Source organism: Oncorhynchus keta, chromosome 27, assembly GCF_023373465.1.
Source record: "Oncorhynchus keta strain PuntledgeMale-10-30-2019 chromosome 27, Oket_V2, whole genome shotgun sequence".
In the NCBI taxonomy this organism is placed as follows: domain Eukaryota; kingdom Metazoa; phylum Chordata; class Actinopteri; order Salmoniformes; family Salmonidae; genus Oncorhynchus; species Oncorhynchus keta.
In genome coordinates, this window is record NC_068447.1 from 33,900,457 (window position 1) to 33,916,403 (window position 15,947).

The window sequence follows — 15,947 nt, forward strand, 5'->3', positions numbered from 1 at the left end:
AGCAACTATCTGCCGTGTACTTTCTAGAACATGTCGGGTTCTTGAAACACTCTACCTGTCATGGCGGCTGCTATACAAAAAAAAAACACTCTGAGAGGACCTTATATTGAGATGCTGGGAGGGAAGACACAAGGAGAGAGGAGGAAAGAGAGGCAAAGGCTCCTCAAGGGGAGAGAGAAGAAATTAGAGAAATAAAGATAGGGAGGGGGAGAGTGAGACTTCTGAGAGAGAGGGAGAGAAAGGGAGAGAGAGAGAGGGAAAGGGTGAGGCTTCTGAGAGAGAGAGAGAGAGAGGCTTTTGAGAGAGAGAGAGAGAAAGAGAGAGAACAGAGAGTCAGGGAGGGAGAAGGGGAGAGAGGCTTCTGAGAGAGGGGGGGAGAGAGAAAGAGAGAGAGCGAGAGAGAGAGTATGAGGCTTCTGAGAGAGGGAAAGGGAGAGAGAGAGAGAGAGAGAGAGTGAGGCTTTTGAGAGAGAGAAACTGAGGTCTTTTAACAGGGACAGAGGGACAAATCCTCCTGTGTCCCTGGAGTCTTGACAAGATCATAGAGCCCAATACTGACTAGGCTCAACATGGCTAAGCCTGTCCCAAGTGAGACTGGGTGGAGCAGGTGCAGAGAGCGCAGGAAGCTGTTGTAAGCAAGATAGTTGGTGAGCGGAATAGAGAGCACCGATGGGTCAGAGTGGTAGCTAAATAGATCATGAGAGAGATGTGATTCATCTCGGGGGCGGGCGATGCCATGACAGCGGTAGGGTGGAATAAACAGGCTGTTGAATGTTGCCAGGAGAAAGACAGCGCTACAGAGCTGTGTGTTCGGTGCTTGCATCATCACAGATACCATGACAGCCAAGACCATCAATAAGCCTGTCACGTGACAGAAGGTTGGAGGGGTCAGTGTAGATGAGATGAGGGTGGGAAGCTGGCCATTACACAGATTAATCAGGCGAGAACATGAGGGGTGGTTAGGTGGATGAGTGTCATCAGGCCACTCCGCAATCAATCATGTACAGTTATAGTCATTGGCTAGTGTTTCCCTTGGAGCAATGTGAGGGGAGTCAAAGGTCACATGAGGACGACAATGCATTCTGCCCCACCCCCACTACACACCCGCTGCATATTGTGATGAAAGAGACTGAAATGCTGCTGCGCTATATCAAATGTTCTTTCAGAGAGAGAGAGAGGGAATGAAGGCACCGCAGCAGTGAGAGAAAGTCTACAGGCTGCTCTTTGGAAGCTCTTTCAAATGAGGACTGGATCATTGACTGGAAGCAAATCTACACGAAGGCAGACTCTGAGCAGTATTGAGCAGTATCTGAATGCACTGCAGCATGTGTGCGTGGGAGGCATTCCTCCTCGTGTGAGCAGGAGGGAAAACCAGTATGATGAACAAATGGATGTGGGCGGGACAGCGCTACACACCATCAGGATGATAATACTGAGCTCAGCCAGAGAGATTCAGTACAAATACAGTAGCCGATTGCATTCACATTCCACTGAATGTCTGCTCAGACCTGGCCTTCAGGCACACAGGTGTAATACATCCTGCTTATTCAACTGCTCTCTGTCATCACGAGAGGCACATACATTCACACAGGAAGACAAATGAATCACCATTTGTAAGGATTCCATTTCAGTGACTCAGCCCTCTGATTCAGAGGTGGCCTACGGTAGTTAGCATAGCCCTAGGGCTTGCTACAGGGCCAGGGCTTCTGGGTGGAGGGACACAACATCCAGCTCCCTCCCATGCCTTCCTACCAGTCCAGCCCAGGATTGTATTCACTAGGCACCAAACAAAAGAAAACGTAACAAAGGGTGCTAGGACAATATGTACCGCTTGTTCTCATTTTAAGTTGAACAAGTGCTTTAAAGCATTTTGCTACAATGTGTGCCATAATGAATACAACCCAACATTGCATTAGAGTGCAGCAGGAACAGCTGATGATGTCATTGCTCCAGCAGGCCAGAGACACTGACCGGTTACATGGGACAGGCTTAGCCATGTTGAGCTAGTTCAGTACTGGCCTCTGTGATCTTGTTAAGACTCCAGGGACACAGACAGATTTGTCCCTCTACCAAAATAACTCTCTTGTGGATAAAGCAGAATCAATCTATGTTCTCAGCGGGACGTGATACATTCCCCACCTTCACACCACACACTTCATTACTCCTGTCAAATCATCAACAGTCAATACACATTATCAACAAAGGGTGAACACAGCCCTGAGCATGGTACTGAGAACAAACACAGCTATAGGAAGAGTACAATAGCCACAGGAAAGGTCTACATGCTACAAGTCATGCCAAGTAGACTAGCCACACAGCAAGGCCAAAACCTTGCTCGCTATAAGGTTATGTATCAAAATAAGCAGCTTTGAGACAAAGGAGATGGTTGTGGACTACAGGAAAAAGAGGACCGAGCACGCCCCCATTCTTATCGACGGGGTTGCAGTGGAGCAGGTTGAGAGCTTCAAGTTCCTTGGTGTACACATCACCAACAAACTAACTTGGTCCAAACACACCAAGACAGTCATGAAGAAGGTACGACAAAACCTATTCCCCCTCAGGAGACTGAAAAGATTTGGCATGGGTCCTCAGATCCTCAAAAGGTTCTATAGCTCCACCATCGAGAGCATCCTGACTTGTTGCATCATCATCGCCTGGTATGGCAACTGCTCAGCCTCCAACCACAAGGCACGACAGAGGGTAGTGCGTACGGCCCAGCACATCACTGCGGCCAAGCTTCCTGCCATCCAGGACCTCCATACCAGGCAGTGTCAGAGGAAGGCCCTAAAAAGACTCCAGCCACCCTAGTCATAGACTGTTCTCTCTGCTACAGCCATCCAGTCATAGATTGTTCTCTCTGCTACCGCACGGCAAGTGGTACCAGAGCGCCAAATCTAGGTCCAAGAAGCTTCTAAACAGCTTCTACCCCCAAGCCACAAGACTCCTGAACACCTAACCAAATGGCTACCCAGACTATTTTCATTGACCCCCTTTACACCGCTGCTACTCTCTGTTGTTATCATGTATGCAGTCACTTTAATAACTCTACCTACATGTACATATTACCTCAACTAACCAGTGACCCACACATTGACTCTGTACCAGTACCCTCCTGTATATAGTCTCGCTATTGTTATTTTACTGCTGCTCTTTAACTACTTGTGTCACGGGTGTCGTTGGAAGTGGACCAAAGTGCTAGAGGTCGACCGATTAATCGGAATGGCCGATTAATTAGGGCTGATTTCAAGTTTTCATAACAATCGGAAATTGGTATTTATTTAACTAGGCATGTCAGTTAAGAACACATTCTTATTTTCAATGATGGCCTAGGAACGGTGGGTTAACTGCCTTGTTCAGGGGCAGAACAACAGATTTTCACCTTGTCAGCTCAGGGGACCCAATCTTGCAACATTACAGTTAACTAGTCCAACGCAATAACGACCTGCCTCTCTCTCGTTGCACTCCACAAGGAGACTGCCTGTTACGCGAATGCAGTAAGCCAAGGTAAGTTGCTAGCTAGCATTAAACTTATCTTATAAAAAACAATCAATCATAATCTCTAGTTAACTACACATGGTTGATGATATTACTAGATATTATCTAGCGTGTCCTGCATTGCATATAATCTGACTGAGCATACAAGCATACAAGTATCTGACTGAGCGGTGGTAGGCAGAAGCAGGCGTGTAAAAATTCATTCAAACAGCACTTTCGTGCATTTTGCCAGCAGCTCTTCGTTGTTCGTCAAGCATTTTGCTGTTTATGACTTCAAGCCTATCAACTCCCGACATGAGGCTGGTGTAACTGAAGTGAAATGACTAGCTAGTTAGCGTGCGCTAATAGCATTTCAAAGTCACTTTCTCTGAGCCTTCTAGTAGTTGTTCCCCTTGCTCTGCAGGGGTAACGCTGCTTCGAAGGTGGCTGTTGTCGTTGTGTTCCTGGTTCGAGCCCAGGGAGGAGCGAGGAGAGAGACGGAAGCTATACTGTTACACTGGCAATACTAAAGTACCTATAAGAACATCCAATAGTCAAAGGTATATGAAATACAAAATGCCCACCCCAAATCACACCCTGACCAAACCAAATAGAGACATATAAAGGCTCTCTAAGGTCAGGATGCTACAACTTGTTACTTTATTTCTTATTCTTTAAAAAAAACGGCATTGTTGGTTCAGGGCTTGTAAGTAAGCATTTCACTGTTGTATTCGGTGCATGTGACTAATACAATTTGATTTTGACATGCAGATAAAGGTCCCCAAAGCACACACATTGCTGGGTCGCTCGTCTTTTCAGTTCTCTGCAACAAACACTCAAACTGGACAGTTTTATCTCTATTTCTTAATTCAAAGACTCAATTATGGACACTCTTACTGACAGTTGTGGCTGCTTTGCGTGATGTATTGTTGTCTACCTTCTTGCCCTTTGTGCTGTTGTTTGTACCCTGTTTTGTGCTGCTACCATGTTGTGCTACTGCCATGTTGTGCTGCTGCCATGTTGTGCTGCTACCATGCTGTGTTGTCATGTGTTGCTACCATGCTATGTTGTTGTCTTAGGTCTCTCTTTATGTAGTGTTGTCTCTCTTGTCGTGATGTGTGTTTTGTCCTATATTTTTTTATTCATTTATTTGTATTTGTAATCCCAGCCCCCGTCCCCGCAGGAGGTCTTTTGCCTTCTGGTAGGCCGTCATTGTAAATAAGAATTTGTTCTTAGCTGACTTGCCAAGTTAAATCAAGTTTAAATAACATAAAATAAATATATAGAGATATTGATACAGCTTAATGCAAGGTTTGAATTGCAGTCGTTTTATCAAGTGCCTCAGCATTTCTATTTATGAATTGCCTGCGCACACACTGCATATTACACATTTATCTCTGTCTTGAAAATCCTCACTGCACACACTGCATTAGCAATCATTTTGATTACAGAGCTTCAAGAAGAGAAAAAACGTTGATGAAAATTTTAAGCAGAGTTAAATGGTACAGCATGGTTTTCATCATGTTGCTGTAAACATACATTTGCCAATAAAGCCCCTTTCTCAATTAAGAGAGAGAGAGAGAGAGAGAGAGAGTGTGTAGATCCCCAGGCTTTACACGACTGAAATATCACGGTAGGCAAAGATGTTTGCTTTATTCAAGAAATAAAAGGCACTAATTGCAGGACACACACATACAGTATCAGTACACACACACTCAAGTACACACTCTCTGGCAGCATTTACTGTGAAGAACTGCTGAATGCCTGATGTGTTTACGTAGCTAACCGACAACAATGACATGCATTCTCCAAATACAGTACATCAAACAGCTCTCTCTCACACACACACACACACACACACACACGCACACACGCGCGCGCGCGCGCACGCACACACACACACACACACACACACACACACACACACACACACACACACACACACACACACACACACACACACACACACACACACACACACACACACACACACACACACACCACACATCCCTCACACACACTGATTTAACAGTGTCCAGAGTGCTGCTGCAGTGGTTATGTAACCCACAAGCCTTCTGCCACAAGCCTCCTGGTGACAGTGAGTGTGGTAAAGAGAGAAAACCATGGGAGGAGGGGAGAGAATGATGGAGAGCAGAGGAGGAGAAAGAGATAGGGGGCGGAGGAAGACTGACATATTGTAAAGGGTGTTAAAGGGGAAGAGCATGCACTGTACAGGCAGCAGCAATGGCTGTCCGCTCTACCACTTCCATCGGATGGGGAGAGAGATGGTGAATGTAGACAGGGCTCTCATGTCCCTCCACCCTGGTCCAGTTTTTCCAGAGCCGAGGCACAGAGATGGAAGGAGCAGGGGGAAGGCGATACTGAATCTGAGAGCGGAGCTCTTCAAACACCAGCCTTTCTCTTCCTTACCTCCATTTAGCTGCCTGACGCTCCCCAGAACACTGATTCTTCAAAGGCACGGTAAATACTGCCAGAGTGTGTGTGTGTGTGATCCCCTGGCCTAAAATCCATCTTAATTCATCATTCATCTTAACCTGAATGCTGTAAAAAGAGGATAGATACAGAATGTAGTTGTGTTTGTGGAAGAGCTCACATGATGGATGGTTCGCTGCTCTGAGGTGCAAACTGATGTTATGACAAGCAAGCAGAGACATTAGATACCTTGATACTCTCACAATAATCCTATATACAGAATGTATGTTAATCTATCATTATCATAGACAAGGTGAAAATAAAACGGCAGCAGCACACTAATGATGATTGACATTAATCTACATGCTATCTAACACCATGTCTACCTACTGACATTCATTTACAGCTTAGCCCATGTAACACTTACACAACATCTTCATAACTGGCTTACTACAATGTTTATGTTGTCTCAGAGAGAGTTTAGCAGATGCATAGGTGCAGAGCTAATTGTACCATGTCTGGGTCTACTACGGGTTTGGTTGTGTAACAAAACATACTCCAATCGTAACCTCAAGTACATCAAGGCAGTATATTAGCAGCACTAACATGAAATGACAGACCATGCCTGACAGTTGAGATACAATAACAGGAGAACTGTCCAGTCCATAAGCATCGTATGCTTCTATACGTAAACAGCTCGTATGGCCACAGGCAGATCAGTCACTATAAAGGTCTTGGTTTAAGAAGGTTCATCAGACTATGTAGTGTGTGCATTTTGACTCTAATGGACAATTTGACTACTATTTTCCTTCTTGCAGTTTTCTACACTGTTGGATTGCACATTTTCACGTGTGCTGAATCACAATACACACACACACACACACACACACACACACACACACACACACACACACACACACACACACACACACACACACACACACACACACACACACACACACACACACACACACACACACACACACACACACTCCCTATTTTCCACCAACACAGATCAGTACACATACACCTCTCACCCCAGCTCAGACAGCTGTGGGTACCTGGACTAGAGCAGACCCACAGAACTGGGCTAACCAAACACAGCCTAAGGAAGTTGTCTGACAGACCACACGGAGTAAGTGATCAAACAAGGAACAGTAATTATTCCTGAATTATTGTTTGACGGTGTTTGTGCTATTTTAGGGGAGATGATGAAAGCGCTTGTGAATTCATAATTCTTTAACTGTAATCCATAGACGCTCCACTCAAACAAGAAGACCAGGTGAGACCAAATGTATAGTTCAAATGTTAAAGACGAGAGGACACCAAGGCCTGGTCAGAGGAGGTCTAGGGTATGTGGACATAGGTAAGTATTTACTGTATGTCACAGGTTACATTGGATGGAACAGAATGGACAGGAAATAGAATGGCCTGTTAATCTGAGTGCAGTGCCCTCTTACAGAACCACCCCCAGTGAGCCGGGGCCTGTAAAGGAATGACCACCTCATGACATATTAGTGATGTGCTGCTTTTAATTAGCCCAACGGGAGCGTTTACCTAGTTAAACATGTATGAACCAGACGGCCATTAGAACAATGCTTCAGAGACCAAACTACAGCCAACAAACATGTGGTTCCTTTGAGAAGCCTGATGAGCACTGCAGGTCTATTGCAACCCCAAGTATAAAGACAATCCTACTAAATATATACTACATATACTAAATCATAGAAAGGCTTAGAGACAAAGAGGACAAGGTTGAAGACTCACATTCTCCACTGGATGGGAAATCAGGTTTCCCTTGGAGAGAGCTGCTGTCCTCTACAGGAGATCACCTACACAGAGAGACAGGTTCAGGGAGACGTGTTGCAGACGCCCTCTATTTTCTGCAGTCTTATTTGAATAAACCTGACCTGACCATAATTTTTACATGAGAGAAGATAAAATGTCAGTGTGGCAACTTGACAAAAAAGCAGACCACCAGACACAGCACAAAGGATGGGTGGTAACACTATTTTTAAGGGTACATAAAACATGTATCTTAGTTTATAGAATAAAACAAAAATGTTAATTTTACCCAAACACATACCTTTGTGTTTGGGTATATAAATAGTAAAACCAGAAAAACTGATCATTTTGCAGTGGTCTCTTAATTTTTTCCAGAGATGTATATACTGTACCAGTCAAAAGTTTGAACACACCTACTCATTCAAGTGTTGTTCTTTATTTTACAATTTTCTACATTGTAGAATAATAGTGAAGACATAAAAAAGTGTTAGAAAATATATTTAGATTTGTTTACTTGAGATTCTTCAAAGTAACCACCTGTCATGACTCTCTCTCTCTCTCTTGATTGAGGATCATAGGTGCCAGATCAGCTCGGCACAGGGCTGACAGATAGCCAGATTCCCCCCTCCTCCTCTCTCCCACCAGAGATTTATCACTTAACAACCGGATTGTAAATACCTGGCAGAAACTCTCCCTTCTGCTCTGCAGTATTGAGTTAAAAATAATTTGTGTGTAGAGAGACTTTAACATCAAAAGACTGGACATTGGAACATTCATTTTGGAATCCAAACATCTGGAATGGTTGGTGGGGATCCAAACAATAATCATGTCATGTAATTTGTTGTTTTGTGATGTCATTAAGGTGTCATTAAGGATGGTATAACAAGATAACCGTAGCTCTACAAGTGTGCACGTCCTAGTTATCGGAATTCCATCTAAATGTTGTAAAACGTATATGATTAAATATGAAACTATTCGTGAAAAGATAGCAATGTGATTTTAGCCTTCTAAATGAGAAATTGTAATTCAAATAAAGTTTTATCTAGTCAGTAACCATGCCTACGTGAGCACAGACATTATTCTGGTGTGATGAAACACCTCTTTTGACCAGGGTGCTTAAAAAGGACTCGTGGCAAAATGTACATTAGACCAGAGAAAGTGAGGACAATCCACACGTTGAAATGGTTGCAATCTCTGCAGACCAGACAGTGTGGAGCGGTGGCTACATTGCTGACAAATGGTTTAAAATTACAACACCAGAAAATGGTGAAACTCTCGACAAGTGAATAGATATACAGCTGCAGACTGTGAATGTGTCTATGTAAAATAGTCTAGGAAACTCAACCGAAGACGAGAAAATAATAACATTTCCCCAAAGACCAACGCGTGTGGAACATCTGAAGGATCCAGTCTAACAGACACTCAGAGACAAAGAAGCCTACTACAACTACAAAGGACATTGTGACCTCTGGCAAACCAGAGACTTCTGTCAAACTACTTTTCATAGATAGACCGGGTGATTTCAACAGAGAGACGACAAAGACATACAAGCGTAAATATGTGTTGCATTTCTAAATCCGAAAGAGCGGTTGTTAGGGTGCTAAATATTATTTTTACGATGAGCGTATTTTCCACATGTATGTACAATAAGCCCACTCTGTCTCTCCCGCTCTTTCTTTTTCCAACCCTTTTATTGTGTAACAAGCCGTCATATCGGGTTAGTCCACTAGGGACTTTTTATTGCATTATATTAGTAATCAATAACCTATAACGTCTGTGTGTTTATGTATTTCTGTGTGACTGTTTAGTTACTTAGTAAATAAATGATCAAGGATTGCGTGCACAAAGCGAGGTACAGAAATTATTTGTCAAGATCGGTGTGGAAGGACTTGACTGGGCTACACAGACCCCCGACCTCAACCCCATCGAACACCTTTGGGATGAATTGGAACGCAGACTGAGAGCCAGGCTTCATCGTCAAACATCAGTGCCCGACCTCCCTAATGATCTTGTGGGTGAATGGAAGCAATTCCCCGCAGCAATGTTCCAAAATCTAGTGGAAAGCCTTCCCAGAAGAGTGGAGGCTGTTGTAGCAGCAAAGAGGGGACCAACACCATGATTTTGGAATGAGATGTTCGACAAGTAGGTGTCCACATACTTTTGTCATGTAGTGTATATATATATATTGGCTACTAAATAACATTTCCAGTGGCACACTGACTCACCTAATTGTGAAGATGAAGCCATAGTTGATGCGCGGGTCTCAAGATGAGCTACTTTGAAAAACAGTGCTGCTGTTCGCAAAAAAATGGGAGTTGAGAAGAAATGGGTTCTATTGGTTCTACAGACAGATTAGTCTTCTCTTTTCAGCAGTAGGCATTTCCAAACTGTACGTTTTCCCACGATTGTATTTTGAAATGTTCAAAAGGCAACAGACAGCCTCAACCAACCATATAAATATAATCCATAGATGGCTGTTCCCATTCAAGTCAGGACTGGCAGCCATTGCTAGAGTACCCATGAGTTTAATAGTCAAATTGCCAGGGTAAAGGGTTCCAAAACCCTTCAATGGAATATATGTCTATGCAAAAAGCTGTACATTTGGAGTGCATGCTGCCAAATTGTGTAATAGTGTGCAACTGCAGCCCACAATTGTTCCTGCATGTGGGTCTTCCATTGGTTCCTGCATGAACCCCCACCCCCCCACTCCATATCTGAGTTTTTTCTCCCCTGCTTACTAGCTTACTCCTCACTAGCTAGCGGTAGACAGTGTCCTTCACTCCCGCCTACCGAACACCTGCCCTCACCGTTGTTAACAGAAAGAACTGTGGGAAAACAGTGGCTGACAGGTGGGGCGACGGACACTGTCTACCGGTGGCCCTAACACAGCAGTCGGGAGGCTGGGGCGACACTGTGTGCTAGCTTGCTAGTTAGCTAGGATAAATATTACCGGAATTATAACGGTATTACCGGTTAAGTACACAAGGGGGTGCCGAAAATGCACAAAAAAAGCCCATTGGGCGTTTATTACCAGAATGCTAGCGGAATTACCACAAGTAATGGCGAATTTCAATAGAGGCTGCAGCTAAATATGCTAATGAGCGCAAACAAAAAGAAACTAATTGCAAAGACAGGCAGTCCAGCTCATAAAGTTATACATAGGAGCTACCGAATATCATTTGTTTGGACATTTACAAGTGAATGTTGAACGAGAGATATTGTGCAATGAACAAAGTTTTGACGCATGATTGTCTATAGGAAGAACAGTACTGGCTCAGGAGCATGTGTAGGCTACACATTGTGTATGTGTGGAGCCGCTAGGGAAATGGGTCTGCCTGCTCTGCTTGGAGAAGAGAAGGGAGAGGGGGTGAGGAAGACGGGCCAAATAAGAAAGGGGTCAAACACGACAGGGGGGTGCAAACTTATCCAAAAGGAAATCAAGATCAGATGTAAAATGGCAGCTTTACAAATAACTTATCCAAATGGCTTTGACTTCTCAAACACGACAGAAAGCAAACAGAATATGATGTCCCTTCACTTTATTAATTCAGCCACTTACTTAGATTAACTAACAAATTAAATTTAGGGGTTGTGTTAATGCAGAACTCCGCATTTTTCACACAGGAAAAAGTGTAAACGCAGATGTAAAATGCGTCTTAATGTAATTTCTGCTAGGCATCAGACATATTTATGCTTCATTTGCACTTCCCCACTCAGATGAGAATTCATGAACGGGCATTCAGTGCTCTGACTGATGTGTAGCCACTTTTCTCCAGTACTTTTCTTGGGTGTAGCTAGCCAACTTTTCTCTGGTAAAATGCTAGATTAACTTTAAAACATTAGAAAATGTAGCTGGCTACATTCTTTCTATGATAAACATTAGACATATATGATGGCCATGTATCATTTTTGCAAAAAATACCTTGCTTTTTCATTGTAAGCTCATTTACTTGTGAGGCTGTTGTCATCTGGTGAAAATTAAGCTTTTTTCTGACGAATGTGTTGCACTAATGTATTTTCTGTGAAGGAAAACTATGGTTGCACTTCCCTGATCACTCTTTTGAAGCAAAAAAACACTTTTGACTTTCAATATAAAACACCATCCCTGTCAATACACAGCTGGATTCACCTGCTCCCGCTTTCTCCCGTTGTGATATTTACAAACACACGACTGGCTCAACTATTCTGGGGAACTACGGTAAGCTTCATAATGTAACATAATGTAACAGCTAAAATTAAGAACGCGGTCTGCTTTATCTCCTAATTTATTGCACTGCAGGTATTTACTTAAAAAGTTGTTAAAAAAGTCAAATGTATTGAAAAACTTCAAATAAATAGTTTCAATTGTATTGAAAAAACATCCTGTGGCTATTTCCAAATACCCTGGTATACGGTATATACAGTATACCGCCCAAGCCTAGTGCCCACCTGCCTCTAGCACAGCAGCTGGGAGGCTAGGGCGACACCGTGTGCTTGCTAACTAGCTAGTTAGCATCACTGTCTGCTAGCTCGCGAGTTAGCCAGCTAGCACACGGTGTCGCCCCAGCCTCCCGCCTGATGTGTACCAAAGACAACCGTGCCCAAAAGGGTCGAAGGACACCATCGACCGGTTGTCCCCGCCTCCCGCTAGCACAGTAGACGGGAGGCTAGGGCGACACTGTGTACTAGCTAGGTAGATAGGACACTGTGCCGCAAACTAACTTAAACATTTACCAATAGAAGTATAAAGAGGGGTTCCTGCAGATGCAGGAATGCCCACATGCAGGAACGCCCCGAATTGCGAACCGCAATTGCACCCTTCTCAAAGTGCGGCCTTCCTGACTGTAGGCAACCAGTAACTACCAAAATAAAGGAAACACTTGAGTAAATGAGGGATACAAATAAGATGTTATGGGGTGCATTTTCCTGGCATGGTTTAGGTCCACTTGTAGAATCTATGCCAAGTCGCATTGAAGCAGTTGTGTCAGCTTGTGGTGGCCAAACAGCCTTTTAAGACACTATGTTGGTGTTTCCTTTATTTTGGCAGTTACCTGCATTTGCTTGTGGCGACATTATGCTTTCTGTTGTATTTTGAACATTGGTATCAGGCTCCTGTAGTTGGATATTTAAAAAATACCCCCCAAAAACCTTATTTTTCTTTTATGGGCCAATCGACCCAACACAACATTTCATGATCCTTAGGTGTTGCTGAGTGTTTGATAATACAGTTGCCAAAATGTAGCACTGACCATACTCAGTGGTTGTCTTCTACAGCAATTTTGTAAATCTGATATCAAATTCCAAATGACACATCTCAAAAATACAATGTCTTCTTTCGTGTTTCGCAAAGCTCCATTTGTTAATCCTCAGTTATATTTCAGCATGTATTAAAAAAAACAGATGAACACTGAAGAGGAGGAGGATTAAAAACTACCTAGAGTGCCCTATTTCATTATGGTTAGCTTCCTCTGTTGTGATCAAGCTTGCCATCTCCTTCCACTGCCGTCCCTCTGACAGACCATTCACTGGCGACAGAATTAGAGTGCATTCCATTACTCTCTGTATGATAACCACAGTGATCTGACAGAGCTGTTGGTTGCATGACCGCAAATCATAATGCAATACTAATAACAAACTCTTAGGCTGTAAGCAGCAGCAGCTTCCACAACCACTCTCAGAAGCAAAGACAAGTGAAGCATGTTATTAGACCTTCAAAAACCCCACAAATGTGTTTGTGATTAAAACCCACACAAACACAGGCTACTGTGGATAACACTGTGAGCCAGGGGAAACAGGCAAAGGTTAGTAGGGCCTATATTATATGTAGATATTATAATTCTAACTAATTGCCCACCACACACTTCTCTGATCTCAGTTATGTCATTGCACCAAAACAAATCCATTGCAACAGGTTCTCAGAAACAAAGTGCTGTGGGAATATTTAAGATACTCTTTAAAGAGGTAGGGTTTCAGAGGTTTTCGGAAGGTGGGCAGGAACTCTACTGTCCTAGCACCAGGGGGAAGCTTGTTCAACCACTGGGGTGCCAGGACAGAGAAGAGCGTTTACTGGGCTGAGTGGGAGCTGAACCCCTGGAGGGGTGGGAGGGCCATGAGAGAAAGATGGTGTAAGAACGGAGTGCTTGGGTTGGAGTGCGGAGTTTGAGCAGATCCTGACCCACGGACATGACACTGAGAAATTGAACTAATCCAAGATCAGTGGCAGAATGACATTGTGCGGGAGAACAAATAAATGGGTGAAGGCAGGAAACAGTTTGTGTTAAGAGACTTGGATGCACAGCACGCTCTCTTTGAATGTTGGCGCCAGCTTTACAATAGCTTTTCCTCGAAGAGATTATGTGGGCACTTGTAGTGCGTGTTTTAGCACTGCAAGGGCCTCCTCCTTTGGGCTCCCGAGTGGCACAGCAGTCTAAGGCACTGCATCTCAGTGCTAGAGGTGTCACTACAGACCCTGGTTTGATTCCAGTCTGTATCACAACCGGCCATGATTGGGAGTCCCATTGGGCGGCGCACAATTGTCTTCCGGGTTTGGGTTTGGCCGGGGTAAGCTGTCATTGAAAATAAGAATTTGTTCTTAACTGACTTGCCCAGTTAAATAAATTAAATAAAAAGCCAGAGAAAAAAAATAGTCAATAAAGATCTATTTATTTTTTCTTCACATACACCAGATAGGTGCAGTGAAATGTGTTGTTTTACAGGTTCAGCCATAGTAATACAGCGCCCTGGAGCAAATGAAGGTGAAGTGTGATGCTCAAGAGCAGAGATTTTTCACCTTGTTATTTGGGGTATTTGAACCAGCAACCTTTCGGTTACTGGCCCATCGCTCTAACCGCTAGACTACCTTAATAAAGAGAAGTGTAATCCAAGTATAAACTCAGTTTGTGTCAACAAGAAAGATTATTTTTAGTCATCTGATATTGAACAGTTCCTGTTGAAAGACTCAACTCCAAGGTAGGAAAGTGCATGGAGTCCGCTAATAAAAAGCAAACACTTACAGCTCCTTACGCCGCACTACAATTGGATTATGCCCCTTACTGCATCGTCTCCCTCCTCTGCAGCCAAATCACTGAATCGCTGACAGACGTGCAGAGGGTGTGGTTCAACCCACTGACGGCAGAGCTCAACATAGCACCATGGACAGCTCCACCCAAGTGACGGAGGACAGAACAAACGGCCGTATAGTCTCCCTTCCTTTGCATCAATAAACTATGCTGAGGCAGTTGATCCCCTCGTAAAACCTTGTTGACACCCTGATGAGGGAGGCATGAACAACCCATTTCTCTGAAGGGCCTGACGTCCCCTTATTTATTGCCCAGTTCTCAGTTGTAGGCTACCTCCTACAAGACCTTGCACTGTGAATAAGGATTTAACATCACACCCCACGGTTGTTTCATCAGCCATAACTAGTGGTGCAGAAGAATCACTAATGATATAAACATCCCCAAACTGCATAAATGTTTATACATGTGCATTCTACCGGTCTGTCTTGTGTTTTGACTGCACTTAGACAGACACTACATGACCAAAAGTATGTGGACACCTGTATGTGGACATCTGCTCGTTGAACATCAATCATGGGCATTGTTAGCAACTGAGGTTATTCTTCAATAACACAGACCGCAAAGCAAATCAGGGGGAGAAAATATATTTATTTGAGCAGAACAAATCATAGGTGCTATGCTGAAAAGTAGACGTTCAGTCTTCCCTGTCCTTCAGTTTTTCTCCACAGAACAAAGGACAGGATGCCACTTATAACCCCCCACCCTAGTCTGGTGTTGACCAATCAGAAGTCCTTGCAGGACAACTTGGCCAATGGCCAAAAAAAAGTATCCCGCTCCAGACTCAATGTACAGACCAATGAAAACGTGGCCCACGTAGCACATGTAGCTCTGAGTTCATGACTGACATCCCACAGATCCTAACTGAAAACTAACTCCTACCGATTGTAAATCCTAGTCCTCTCGTCCTCTGAGTTGTGTATTTATCTTCAAAATATTCTTATAGCATTAATATGGAGTTGGTCCCCCCTTTGCTGCTAGAACAGCCTCCACTCTTCTGGGAAGGCTTTCCACTAGATGTTAGAACATTGCTGCGGGGACTTGCTTCCATTCAGCCACAAGCGCAGTAGTGAGGTTGGGCACTGATGTTGGGCGATTAGGCCCGGTTCGCAGTTGGCGTTCCGATTCATCCCAAAGGTGTTCGATGAGGTTGAGGTCAGGGCTCTGTGCAGGGCAGTCAAGTTCTTCCACACCGATCTC

At 43.9% G+C, this 15,947-nt stretch overlaps 1 protein-coding gene across 3 annotated transcripts in view; it reads right to left on the reverse strand.

The window, feature by feature from the left end:
- Positions 1-15,947, reverse strand: part of LOC118359831 (protein kinase C and casein kinase substrate in neurons protein 1-like) — a 54,793-nt gene that overhangs the window by 36,577 nt on the left and 2,269 nt on the right. Inside the window, exon 2 of one of the 3 annotated variants that reach the window (XM_035738644.2) lies at positions 7,675-7,739. The exons of the other annotated variants lie outside the window; for them this stretch is intronic. The gene's annotated coding sequence lies outside the window, so the exon portion shown is untranslated. The remainder of the gene's footprint in view (positions 1-7,674; positions 7,740-15,947) is intronic. 3 annotated transcript variants of the gene reach the window in all.